Source organism: Bubalus bubalis, chromosome 21 (assembly GCF_019923935.1).
Source record: "Bubalus bubalis isolate 160015118507 breed Murrah chromosome 21, NDDB_SH_1, whole genome shotgun sequence".
In the NCBI taxonomy this organism is placed as follows: Eukaryota; Metazoa; Chordata; class Mammalia; order Artiodactyla; family Bovidae; genus Bubalus; species Bubalus bubalis.
The window spans coordinates 22,984,708-22,997,263 of NC_059177.1; the positions used below are offsets into that span (position 1 = coordinate 22,984,708).

General features: G+C 42.5%; 1 protein-coding gene across 1 annotated transcript in view; it reads left to right on the plus strand.

Annotated features, from left to right (window-relative positions):
* The window catches only part of CRBN (cereblon), a 405,868-nt gene that overhangs the window by 308,428 nt on the left and 84,884 nt on the right, over positions 1-12,556 (plus strand). The window contains exon 4 of the mRNA XM_044934064.2: positions 193-343. The gene's annotated coding sequence lies outside the window, so the exon portion shown is untranslated. The remainder of the gene's footprint in view (positions 1-192; positions 344-12,556) is intronic.

Consider the following 12,556-nt stretch of genomic DNA (forward strand, 5'->3'; position numbering starts at 1 on the left):
ACTCCAGCATCATCAGTTGCAGTACTTGGTTGTCCTGGACACAACTATTGACTCAAGCAGAACCAGCGAGAGGACTTCTCTGGGACTGATACACAGAAATCAAAAAGAGACCTTGTCTTATCAGTGAGGTTTCTAAACCAGAAGGAAGTGAATCTAGAATAATAATAGCCATTTATTTTCCTTGCCTTACAGAGAGCCTGCCTTCAATCTGGATTCAAGCAGAGACCTGGAGAAAAAAGACGTGGAGTCTTAGCAGCACGAATTTCCTGATCCAGCCCGTAAAGCTCAGGTTCCTACAGTTCTTCCTCCAGTTTTCTGAGGCACCCCGCATGTCTCCCAGCTGGTGAGTCAGTACATCCCTTTCTTGTTGACTGACATGTTTTAGACGAATTTGAGATGGATAACTTGTAATTGAGAGTCCTGAAAAATAGAAATGACTAAAGAAGAAATTCAAATGTCATTGTATGTATGTGGAGTTCTTTATTATGCTAAGAATTTAACAATTGAAGTGAAACAGTTAATATCATTAGTTCTCTATCAAAGAAAAGAAGACCAAAAGGCACAATGATACTTGGGACTAGTTAGGGTACAGGAGGTGAACTCTCATAAAGTCATGATGGGGGTCTAACTTGAAAAGCCATCTGAACATATGTATCAGTGTGTGTGACAAGTACCTTCCTTTTAATCTAGCAATTCCTCCTCTAGTAATGGATTCTGAGAAAGTAATTGTATAAGCTTACAAAGTTGTATGTACAGGAATATTGCAGAATTGCTCCTAATAGCCAAAAATTGGAATAAGTCCAAATGTCCTTATTTGGGTTTTGCCTTTTTTTTTTTTTTGAGGTAACATTTGATTTGTAACATATGTTTTATGTATACAGCATTATATTTTTACTGCTGTATACCCTAGAGTACTCTCACCACAAAAAAATTTTTTCTGTCAGCCACCATACAGTGATTCCTCACTCCCCCTAGCCCCTTCGCCTTTGGCAACCACTACTCTGGCCTCTGTGTCTACTTGTTTGTTTTTGCTTGGTTTGGTTTGTTTTTTATCAGTTGTTTATTTTGTTTTCTTTATTGGCTCTTTACTCCCACAAATGAGTGAGATAATACAGTATTTGTGTTTCTGCATGGGACTTCTTTCTCTTAGCCTGATGCCTTTAAGGTCCATCCAGCTGTCACAGCTGGCAGGCTTGTGTCTTTTTATAGCTGAGTACTACGCCGTTGTGTCTAAGTATGTATGTGTATTTCTCACATCTTTATCCACACATACCTTGATGGGCACTGAGGTTGTTTCAGAATTTTGGCTTTGTAGATTCCTTTTCAGATTAGTGTTTTCTTATGATTTGGTTAAAGACCCAGCAGCAGGACAGCTGGGTCAGGTGATAGTTCTGTTCTTATTTCTGAGGAATCTCCGTGTTGTCTTCCATAGGGGCTGCGCCGCTTTACATGCCCACCTGCAGTGCATGAGGGTTCCCTTTTCTCTACATCCTTTTCAAAATTCGTTATTTCATTTTTGTTTTTTTTAAATAACCTTTCTCTTAGGTATGAAGTGACATCTCATTGTGATTTTGATTTGCATTTCCCTCATCATCAGTGATGGAGAAGGCAATGGCAACCCACTCCAGTACTCTTGCCTGGAAAATCCCATGGATGGAGGGGCCTGGTGGGCTGCAGTCCATGGGGACGCTAGGAGTCAGACATGACTGAGCAACTTCACTTTATTTTTTTACTTTCACGCATTGGAGAAGGAAATGGCAACCCACTCCAGTGTTCTTGCCTGGAGAATCCCAGGGACAGGGGAGCCTGGTGGGCTGCTGTCTATGGGGTCTCACAGAGTCAGCCACGACTGAAGCGACTTAGCAGCAGCAGCAGCATCAGTGATGTTGAACCTCTTTTCATGTACTTCTTGGCTATCTGTGGGTATTTGTTGAAAAAAAAAATAATTCATCTGTTCATTTTTTTCCCCCCATTGAGTTAGTTTGATTCTTTTGCTGTTGAATTGTATGAGCCCTTTATGTATTTTGGGTATCAACTCCTTATCTGATACATCCTCTGCCATTCAGTAGGTTATCTTTTCATTTTATTGATGGTTTCCTTGCTGTGCAGAAGTTTTTTTAGTTTGATGTAATCCCAGTTGTTTATTTGCTTTTGTTTCCCTTGCCTGAAGAGACACATATAGAAAGATATTGTCAAGACTAATGCCAAAAACATATTATATATGTCTTCTTCTGGAAGTTTTATGGTTTCAGGTTTTATATTCAAGTTTTTAAACCATTTTGAGTTAATTCGTGTGTATGGTGTGAGGTAGTTGTCTAGTTTCATCTTTCTGCATTTGGCTGTCCAATTTGGGGGAGGGGGATTGACTTTTTAAATGATGATGTGATGATAGAGTGGAATGCTATTCAATGATTTTAATCATTAAGGCAGATCCTTCTGTAGTGACACTGGAAGGTGTCTTCAGTGTGCTGTGCTGTGATGTGATCAAAGCATAATGTAGAATAGGAAATACAGTGTGACCTGTTTTCATTTAAGATGTATATGTTTATATGTATGCATAAAAAATCTGGAAGGTCTGATGACTGAGGATAAGGAAGGACATTTTACATCTGAGTTGTTTAAATATTTCATAAAAAATACACTATTTAAAATACAAAAATATGTTCCCATATTCATATGGGAGGAAAGGATATACGAAAAGGATTAGACCAGTAGCCTTAGGAATAATCACATCATGGAAAAAGTGAGCTACTTAGGCTTTAGTTAAGCCTTCTGCAAATACAGAGTAGCTACAGACTGACAGATAAGATTTGGAAGTAACCTGTCGAATTTTCATATGATCCAAAAAATAGGGGCTAATCTGGAGCTGGGTTAAATCTCCAGCCCTTCTCCCCCTTCTGTGCCAAGCACACCACCATTAGGAGCAGACCCGGAGGCCCAGCCCCTGCTCCACTAACAGCAGCTTTGATTTATCGAATTCCGTTAGCGACTCCCTCACTGGGACTTTGAGAACACTGCCGTCTTTGCTTAGAGGACAGAGAGGGTTTAGGTTTCCCCACTTTTAGGTTGAACCATTTGAAATTGCCACCACTGAGCCACTTCGATTTGTAGAAAGGTCAACCTATAGTTCAGCAAAACACACTCTAATACAGAAGTTTATAGTTTATACAGTCTGTATGAAATGATGTCTTCAGTAGCTCATAACTACTAATCAAGAGTATATCTGGTCTGAGTGGGTATCTAGTCTTCCAAGTTTGGGTGATGTGAACAGTCATGGTTACACGATCTGAACTGTGTGCATATGTTAATGTTATTCCAGAATGATTGGTAGAAACTCATTTAAAAGCTCTGCTCCAGCCACCGCTGCCGCCCTCCACCCACTCCCTTACCTCCACACCACTCCAGGTCCTATCCCACCTCTCTTTTTCACACTTACCAAAAGAAGCTTTAAGAGTATCTTGTTTTTACTTCAAAGGACTATTAAATACAGAGGCAAGGCATAGAAATCAAACTGTGGAGGTTCTCAGAAGCTAAAGTATGCTCTGTCAAAGATGTGAGAGCAAAGCTAAATCAAATAATAACTTGTACATTTTAGGTGGCCTAAAGTTATAAATTGCAAGGCAGCAAAGATAATTAAGAATAATGTTCAAAAAGGTAGAATCAACATAAATCATATAAAAAGGATAACAAGTTTTATCAACCAAACCGATTTTGAGGCAGGTTTTAAGTTGGATGTGTTTGGAAGGCACTAAAGCGGATGATTAGATACAATATTCAGCTTAATGTGCAGGAAAAGCAATTGGGATGAAGCAAATCAGCTTCCTGACTCTAATGCAGGGAATGTGGAGGGGTTTATTAAATATAAAATTAAATTTAGATTTATAGCCACTGTTGATTCACTAGAAAGAAACTGACATTATCATATCATTATTTTTTAATTTCTAGCTTCAGATGCCTTATTAAACAAACAAAAAATAGACCGAAAGACAAAAGTTGGCATCAGTTTCAGAATAATTTTTGCCTTTTTCCCTTAATTATTTCAATCTATATTCATTTATTCCCTGCATCGGTGTCGCAGAGAGCACACTGCAAATATAGAACATTATGTTAAGGTGTTGCTGAGACATGGGGGGACGACATTTTCAAATATTAACCTTTTTATATAAATGAGCCAAGTTATTAACATTTTAAAAGATCTTTCCATGACCGATGGTGTTAGAGGCAATAGAATATGTCTAGAGAGAGTAGTGCCGGGTGTGAGTTTCCTAGGAGGAGGTTCCTAAGCAAATCGAGATGCACTGAGGCATAAGGATGAGCAGAGAGGACAGACGTGGCGTTATCCAGCGGCTTGTCATTGCCAGATACCGGGGTGGCTAGAACTCAGCTGCCTCATTTGGAAGATGCTGCTGAGTCCGGGTGTGACAAGGCAGTGTCCCCCTTTTCAGAGGGCTTCCCCTTTCTGCTGCTTTCTGCTACTGTCAGCCCAGAAGACCCAGCACAGAGTGCAGATGAAATCAGTGTCAGGTAGAACCCTGGAGAGGAATGTTCCTTGGGTTTCGCCATGTAATAGGAGGTGGAAAAATCAGCTTAAAAACCTGAAACGTGATTAGGTCATGAATGTGGAACCAGCTAGAGAAACTGAGGAGAAAAGAAGAGCTGTGCCCTAAACTGGAATGAGCCAGCTGCTGAGTTTCCCTGAATGGTGAGTTTATTTTCCAGAGTCATCTACCAGGAAGCCCCCTCGCCATTGCTCAGGGCTGTCAGAAGTCCCAGATGCTCCATTCCCACCACTGTATGGGAGCAGACCCATCTGTCGCCTCTAATCGAGCCTTAAACCCTCATTCCCCAGGTGTGAATATTGTTCCCTGGTGCCATTCCCACCTGACTGAACTGACAAGGCATCACGCCTTGACCCCCGACTCAAGATTCTCTACAGATCCCCTCCGGCTAGCACACTTCTAGTCGTCACCACCTCAAGGCCACCTTGTTTCGCCACCTCCACCCTGTCAGGGAAACAGCTCAGTCCTCCCCTGATCTGGGGGTCACAAGAGAGCCTCTTTCTTCCCTGGAGAGGTTGGAATGAGAATGGTTTAATGCAGATGGGTGGGGATTGGTGTTTTATCTTGACCATTTGCTAAGATTGTTAGCACTAAGGAGAAAAGCAGTTTCTGGTCCCTTTCGGACACCTCAGCCCCCGCTGAGGAGGGCTCCACGGCTCCAGTGAGCCCCAGGCCGCATACACATAATGGCAGCATTTGCTACATAGTGTGCATGTGATACGCTGTCATAAATTGACAACTGAAGATACCCAGGATAGTTTTCAGTGGGAGAAATATATATGTGATGACTATTTGAGTCACATAGCTATCACATTGCATCAAACTCATGAATTTATGGATCATGTAGGATGAGGCTGTGGTAGAAGTGATGAGTTTATTTGAAGAGTAAAAGTACAGGAGTTATGTGTGTGCACCTGCGCTCAGTCAGAGTCGTGTCTGATTCTGCGACCCCATGGAGTATAGCCTACCAGGCTCCCTCTGTCCATGGGATTCTCCAGGCAAGAATACTGGAGTGGGTTGCCACTTCCTTCTCTAGAGGCTCTTCCTGACCCAGGGATCGAACCTCCGTCTCTTGCATTGCAGGCAGATTCTTTACCAATGAGCCACTGGGGAAGCCCCCACAAGAGGTACAGAGATATTGAAAAATACTGAAGGGCTACACTAATGAGTCCCGGAGAAGGAAATGGCAAACCACCCCAGTATCCTGGACTGGGGAATCCCATGGACAGAGGAGCCTGGTGGGCTACCGTCCCTGGGGTTGCAAAGAGTCACACACGACTGAGTGACCCAGCACACTCATGACTGGAGGTCAAGAAAGTGCACAGTAAAGGATTTAATGAGCATGGGTGAGACAACTGGCCTGAACGGTTTCACAAGGAGCCTTCTGTGCAGTTGGGTCCTTGATCTTATATACTGCCCTAGAGATTGACGTGATTCTAGGTTGAGGCAAACTTTCCTTTGTCCAAAACACTCAGCACATCCTACCTCATGAGCCAGCACTAGAATGCAGGATAAATATGAGTTCCAGTTGTGTTTGCCAACTTGGGACCCAATTTCAAGCTTCTCCCTGGGCCCCACAAACATGAAAGGCTTGAGGATGCTTCTCCCAATATCATAGTGCCTTGGGGCCCCTCATTCTAGGGATGGCTCCGTGGGCTGCTGCTGCAGAACCTGTTGGGGGAGGGATTCATTGAGGGACTCAAAGATGAGTTCTCCCACCCACTCCAGTGGGGGATCAAGGCAGTTTGGGAGGACTGTCTTCTGTGGATCCAGAGGAGGGAAATTTTTTGGCAATGGTATCATTTGGTATCAATGGACATGAACTTGAGCAAACTCTGGGGGGTAGTGGAGGGCAGGGAAGCCTGGTATGATGTAGTCCATGGGGTTGCAAAGAGGTGGAACAACTTAGCAATGGAACAACAACAACTATCTGTAATATTAATACTAGGTGTCAACATTTAGAGCGATCTTCTGACTGAGGATCTGTGGAGTGATGTGTGAAAATATTCATGGATAAACATCAATACAGATACTCAGAAAATTTACTTGTTTTCTTCTTGGTTTTGGACTTTGTTAAAACCGCTCGATGTTTTATGTCTAGTAAAGTGAGGCGATACTGAGCACTAATAGACAATACCTGTGTCCTAAGTGTATTAGTTTCCAAGTGCTGCTGTAACACACGACCACAGGGTTGGTGGCTTAGAATAATAGGATCAGAGACTTCTCTGGTGGTCCAGAGGCTAAGACCCTGCACACCCAGTGCAGGAGGCCTGGGCTTGATCTCCAGTCAGGGAACTAGAGCCCACACGCCACAACTGAGGATACCGCATGTGCTGCAGCTAAGCCACAGGCTCTGCTAAATAAATAAAAAATAATGGGAACATAATCTCTCACCGGAGAAGGCAATGGCACCCCACTCCAGTACTCCTGCCTGCAAAATCCCATGGACGGAGGAGCCTGGTGGGCTGCAGTCCATGGGGTTGCTAAGAGTCGGACACGACTGAGCGACTTCCCTTTCAGTTTTCACTTTCCTGCATTGGAGAAGGAAATGGCAACCCACTCCAGTGTTCTTGCCTGGAGAATCCCAGGGACGGGGGAGCCTGGTGGGCTGCCATCTCAGGGGTCGCACAGAGTCGGACACGACTGAAGCAACTTAGCAAGAGCAGCAGCAGCAGCAATCTCTCACAGTTCTGCAAGTTCAAAATCAGTGTGTCATTGGGACTGTATTTCCTCTGGGGAGAACCCATGTCTTGCCTTCTCTAATTTTCTGGGTAGTTTTTGGCATTCCTCAGCATTCCTTGACTTGTGAGAAACACAGTCAACAGGGTGTGTGTGTGTGTATGTGTACACAGAGATGCATATGCCCACACAGTTTACTTCAGTAAACTGTAGTAGTAACATCAGAGATCACTGATAACAGATTGCCATGACAAATATAATAATATTGAAAATGTTGGAAATATTGTGAGGGTTACCAAAACATGACGCAGAGACATAAAATAAGCAAATGCTGCTGGAAAAATAGCCAATAGACCTGCTTGATGTACAGTTGCCGCCAACCTTCAATTTGGGGGGAAAATGCAGTATGTGTGAAGCTCAGTAAAGCAAAATGCAATAAAATGAGTTATGGTGTGTCTGTGTATATATATATGCATATATGTGTATGTGTATACACACACACACACATATATATATATAGAGAGAGAGAGATTGAGAGATTTATTTTAAGCAGTTGATTGATGCTATACTGTGGGATGGTGACTGCAGCCATGAAATTAAAAGACGCTTACTGCTTGGAAGGAAAGTTATGACCAACCTAGATAGCATATTCAAAAGCAGAGACATTACTTGGCCAACAAAGGTTCGTCTAGTCAAGGCTATGGTTTTTCCTGTGGTCATGTATGGATGTGAGAGTTGGACTGTGAAGAAGGCTGAGCGCCGAAGAATTGATGCTTTTGAACTGTGGTGTTGGAGAAGACTTGAGAGTCCCTTGGACTGCAAGGAGATCCAGTCAGTCCATTCTGAAGGAGATCAGCCCTGGGATTTCTTTGGAAGGAATGATGCTAAAGCTGAAACTCCAGTACTTTGGCCACCTCATGGAAGAGTTGACTCATTGGAAAAGACTCTGATGCTGGGAGGGATTGGGGACAGGAGGAGAAGGGGACGACAGAGGATGAGGTGGCTGGATGGTATCACTGACTCGATGGACGTGAGTCTGAGTGAACTCCGGGAGTTGGTGATGGACAGGGAAGCCTGGCGTGCTGCGATTCATGGGGTCGCAAAGAGTCGGACACGACTGAGCGACTGATCTGATCTGATCTGATACTGTGGGATGCTTGGTGAGTCCAAAATCTGCAGGGTGGGCCAACAGGCTATAGACTTAGGAAGAAGTTGTAGTTCTACTACTACTTTTGTAGTCCAAAAGTAGTCTGCAGGCAGAATTCCTTCTTGCTTGGAGAATATCAGTCTTTGTCAATTAAGACCTTTAATTTGCCTGGATAAGACTCATTCACATTATGGAAGGTAATCTGCTTTATTCAAAGTCTGCTTATTTAAATGTTATCTCATCCAAAAACACTTCCTAGAAAAATCTGGAATAATGTTTAACCAGATATTGGGCACCATGTTTCAGCTAAGTTGACCCATAAAATTAACTGCTAATTTCACACAGGGATTCAGATGTGGATATACCTTTGGGAGCCATTATAAGCCTACCACAGTCAATAATAAATTCTAGGCACTGTTCTAAGCTTTTATATATATATATTAACTCTATATTTACAACAACTTCTGAGGTAGAATTGATTTATTATCTCACCTTACCAATAAAGAAACTGAATCAAAGAAAATAAGGAATTTGATGAAAATCACACAGTTTGTAAGTAATAGAGTCAGGATTTGGACTCAGAAAGTCTGATTTACTCTGTCAAGTTTGGATTAAGAGGTCATCTTTCTGGTAGATCTCCATCTTTGTTGTGTCACGGATCTTTGAATGACCTTTGGTATTGCGTACTTCTGATGGATTTTTTTTTTTTTTTTTTTTTTTTTACTGGCTAATTCATGACATGAGAATGAGAAATACTAAGGGTAAGACAGTAGCAATTTCTCCTTCCTTCCCTCTCTTCCTCCTCCTGCAGTGATGGCCTTACACGCTGTTTGGCTTTTTATACCTGCCTTGATCGTGGCTCTGTCTTCCTTTGGTATTTGACAAACACGTACCCGGTCTTGTCTCATGTCAGGTGCTAGGGGCACAGTGAGAACTCTGTGTTTCACTTCAGTGCCAGTAGCTTCCTCCACGTGTCATTCCATCATCTCTCCACCCCCTCCACCAGCAGATGCCGGAAAGTGGCTCAGAGGAGCTAAGAAGAAGCCTGGCCTCTGATTGAGTTCAGACCTGAAGGCGTCAGTGAGATGCTTTGAGTATCTACTGATCTTAGGAGAAGATAGCTAGGGTGTTAAAGTATTTATAATCATCCAGGCCTTTCCTTATCTCAAAGCCTGGGTATGGCCTGGAAATCTAGCACGTGACAAGTATCAGCCGGACAATGCAAGTCAAGATTCAGGGAGAGCTTAGGCAGCTTTATGCTGCTTCTCCTTCTCAAGCTTCCAGCAGCACAAAGAGAAGCTCCATCTTCTTAAACTGAAACTTCATGAAATTAAGGAGTTTTCAGTATCTGTTTCTCTTTTCCTAAAAACTTCTTTTGAAACATTGAGATTTTAATAGCTAAGTGTTCTAGACTTTCTGTTGGATTCTGTTAGAATCAAAGTTTAATGAGAATCCTTTTTTGTTTCAGTAGGGCCTCTGTTTTCCAAGTGTTTTCACACGTGTGATCTATTTCAGCCTCACAGCAACCCCAATGGACAGATAAGACAGGAAGGTGTCTCATTTTATGGATGAGGACACTCAGACTGGGAGGAGTGAAGTGCCCAATAAAATCTGAACAGTCACAGCAGGCCTCTGTTTCAGAAAGATAAGAATTGCCATGGTCCCTTAGCATCTCTCCACCATCTAAATGATTTTCTAGAGCTGAGTAAGTCCAAACAGTTCATTGAATAAAGTCAGATTATTGAATATGACCTGACACATTCTATGCAAAAAATTAAGTATATAATTTCAGTTCATTATAACCTATTATGATACAATGAGGGAAACTTAAATTAATTTTTATTGCACTTATTTTACATAGTGCAATCTGATGACAGGAAGTGAGCCACTGGGGTAAAACTGCTGCAACCTGACCTGAGTTATTGGTCAATCTTTAAGCCATAGCTACAGATGAATATAAAATGTGCCCTTTTTACCTGGGAAAGTGTGAATACATATTCTAAATGGAGTGTTTTAGAGTGGTGTTTTTACTATCATATTATTTATGCTAACAGTTTTTTTAAAATCAAGTTTTCCCAGAGCTTCTAGAGCATGTGTATCACACATATGGAGATACTTACATAGCTACACTCTACACAGCTAAAAGTATAAACTGTGGTATTGCACCACGTGCATATATCAGCAAAAAACTCTGTGACTGTAGGTAAATTACTTCATCTCTCTAAAAATTGTCTTCATTTCCAGAGATAGGAAATTAATCATTTGATCTGTCTCCTGGACTTGTTTTGAAGATTAAATGATACAAGAACTGGAAAATGGTAGGGATAATCACTTGCCCACGGTTAAGGCACAGTGCATACTACCTATCGTTGTTATCATTCACAGGACAGTCTCACCTACCCAAAGTGGCCTAGATAGCAATACAAACAATATAAAAGAGAACCAGAGGGAGAAAATCAAAAGGCCTGTGTATTCCTTTCCTACTGTTGCTGTAACAAATTACCACAGATCTAGACACAGAAAACTGCATAAATTAACTTATAGTTGTAGAGATCAGAAACCTAAAATCAGTCTCACTGAGTTCAGATCAAGGCGCCAAGCAGGCCTCATTCCTTCCGGAGGCTCTAGGAGAGAATCTGATCCCTTGTCTTTTCCAATTTGTAGGCTGATCCTTCTTCCATTCCTTGACCAATAATGCCTGGTCAAGTTTCACACTGACACTCCTCTCCTGTGGTCAAGTATCTTTCTGCCTCCCTCTTATGATTACATTGAGCCCACCCAGATAATCCAGGATAATCTCAAGATTCTTAATCATATTTGCAAAGTCCCTGTGTAAGGCAGCTCATAAGTTCTAAGGTTTAGGATATCGACATCTTTGGTGGGAGGGGGCATTATTCAGCCTCCCAAAGTTAATTTCAAGTATATACCATAATAGCCATAAGTTAAAAGTTCCTGGACTCCATTCATTGGAGAGTTCTAACTCAGAGCCTTCTTTCTCTTAATTTTGGTGCTGTTCTAATCAACTTGGGCTCGAGTTCCTAGTAGCCCATTGCCAATTACAAACAGTCAATCAGGGAAACAAGGCTTCCCTGGTAACTCAGTCAGTAAAGAATCTCCCTGCAGTATAGGAGACTGGGTTCAGTCCCTGGGTCTGGAAGATCCCCTGGAGAAGGAAATGGCAACCCACTCCAGTATTCTTACCTGGAGAATCCCATGGACACAGGAGCCTGGCAGGCTACAGTCCATGGGGGTCACAAAAGAGTCAGACATGACTTAGTGACTAAACCTCCAATCATCCTGTATCTGGTAAAGACCTGGAATTAGGACCTGCCTTTGCCCACCTTCCAGTGACCAGATCACACTCACATGCCTGCCCTCCTTAGCAAACTCAAAGGGAAATATTGGCTGATGCCCAAGAGGAAAAAGAAAAAAAAAAGAGTTTCCTCCATTTATACCATCATCTGTCACATTCTCCAGCTATTGTAATAATCCAGTTTAGAAATGAGGACAGAGGAGGGTCCAAGAGGGTAATAAACACTGAAAAGGAATCGAGACACAGCTAAGATAAGCTCCCACTTTAGAGTCTGCCAAAGACCCATAGATAAGAGTAGGGAAGGCCTGAGTGCCTGACCATTAGTGACTTAGCCTGACTAGGCTTAGACAGAGAGCCTTGGAGGCCAAGCCAGACTGTCTCCTGGAAGAACTCACAATGACTGTGGAAATCCCAGAACCAGTGAACTAAGTTATGCTGACTATGCAAAGAACTGTTCCCTCTGAGACAGCTCTCTCTGATGCAGTTCTCTTAAACTTACACTTTCAAAAAAATAAAACGAATACTATTTTTTGGCCTGGACACACAGCTTTTGGGATCTTAGTTCCCTGACCAGGGATCTAACCCATCCTCCTTGCAGTGAAAGCACAGAATCCTTTGGACTGCCAGAGAAGGACCAAAAGGAATGCTTTTTAAGTGAAGGAAAACCTTTCCATTTTGCTTTTCTGTAGCCAATTGCTGCTGCTGCTGCTAAGTCGCTTCAGTCGTGTCTGACTCTGTGTGACCCATAGACAGCAGCCCACCAGGCTCCCCCGTCCCTGGGATTCTCCAGGCAAGAACACTGGAGTGGGTTGCCATTTCCTTCTCCAATGCATGAAAGTGAAAAGTGAAAGTGAAGTT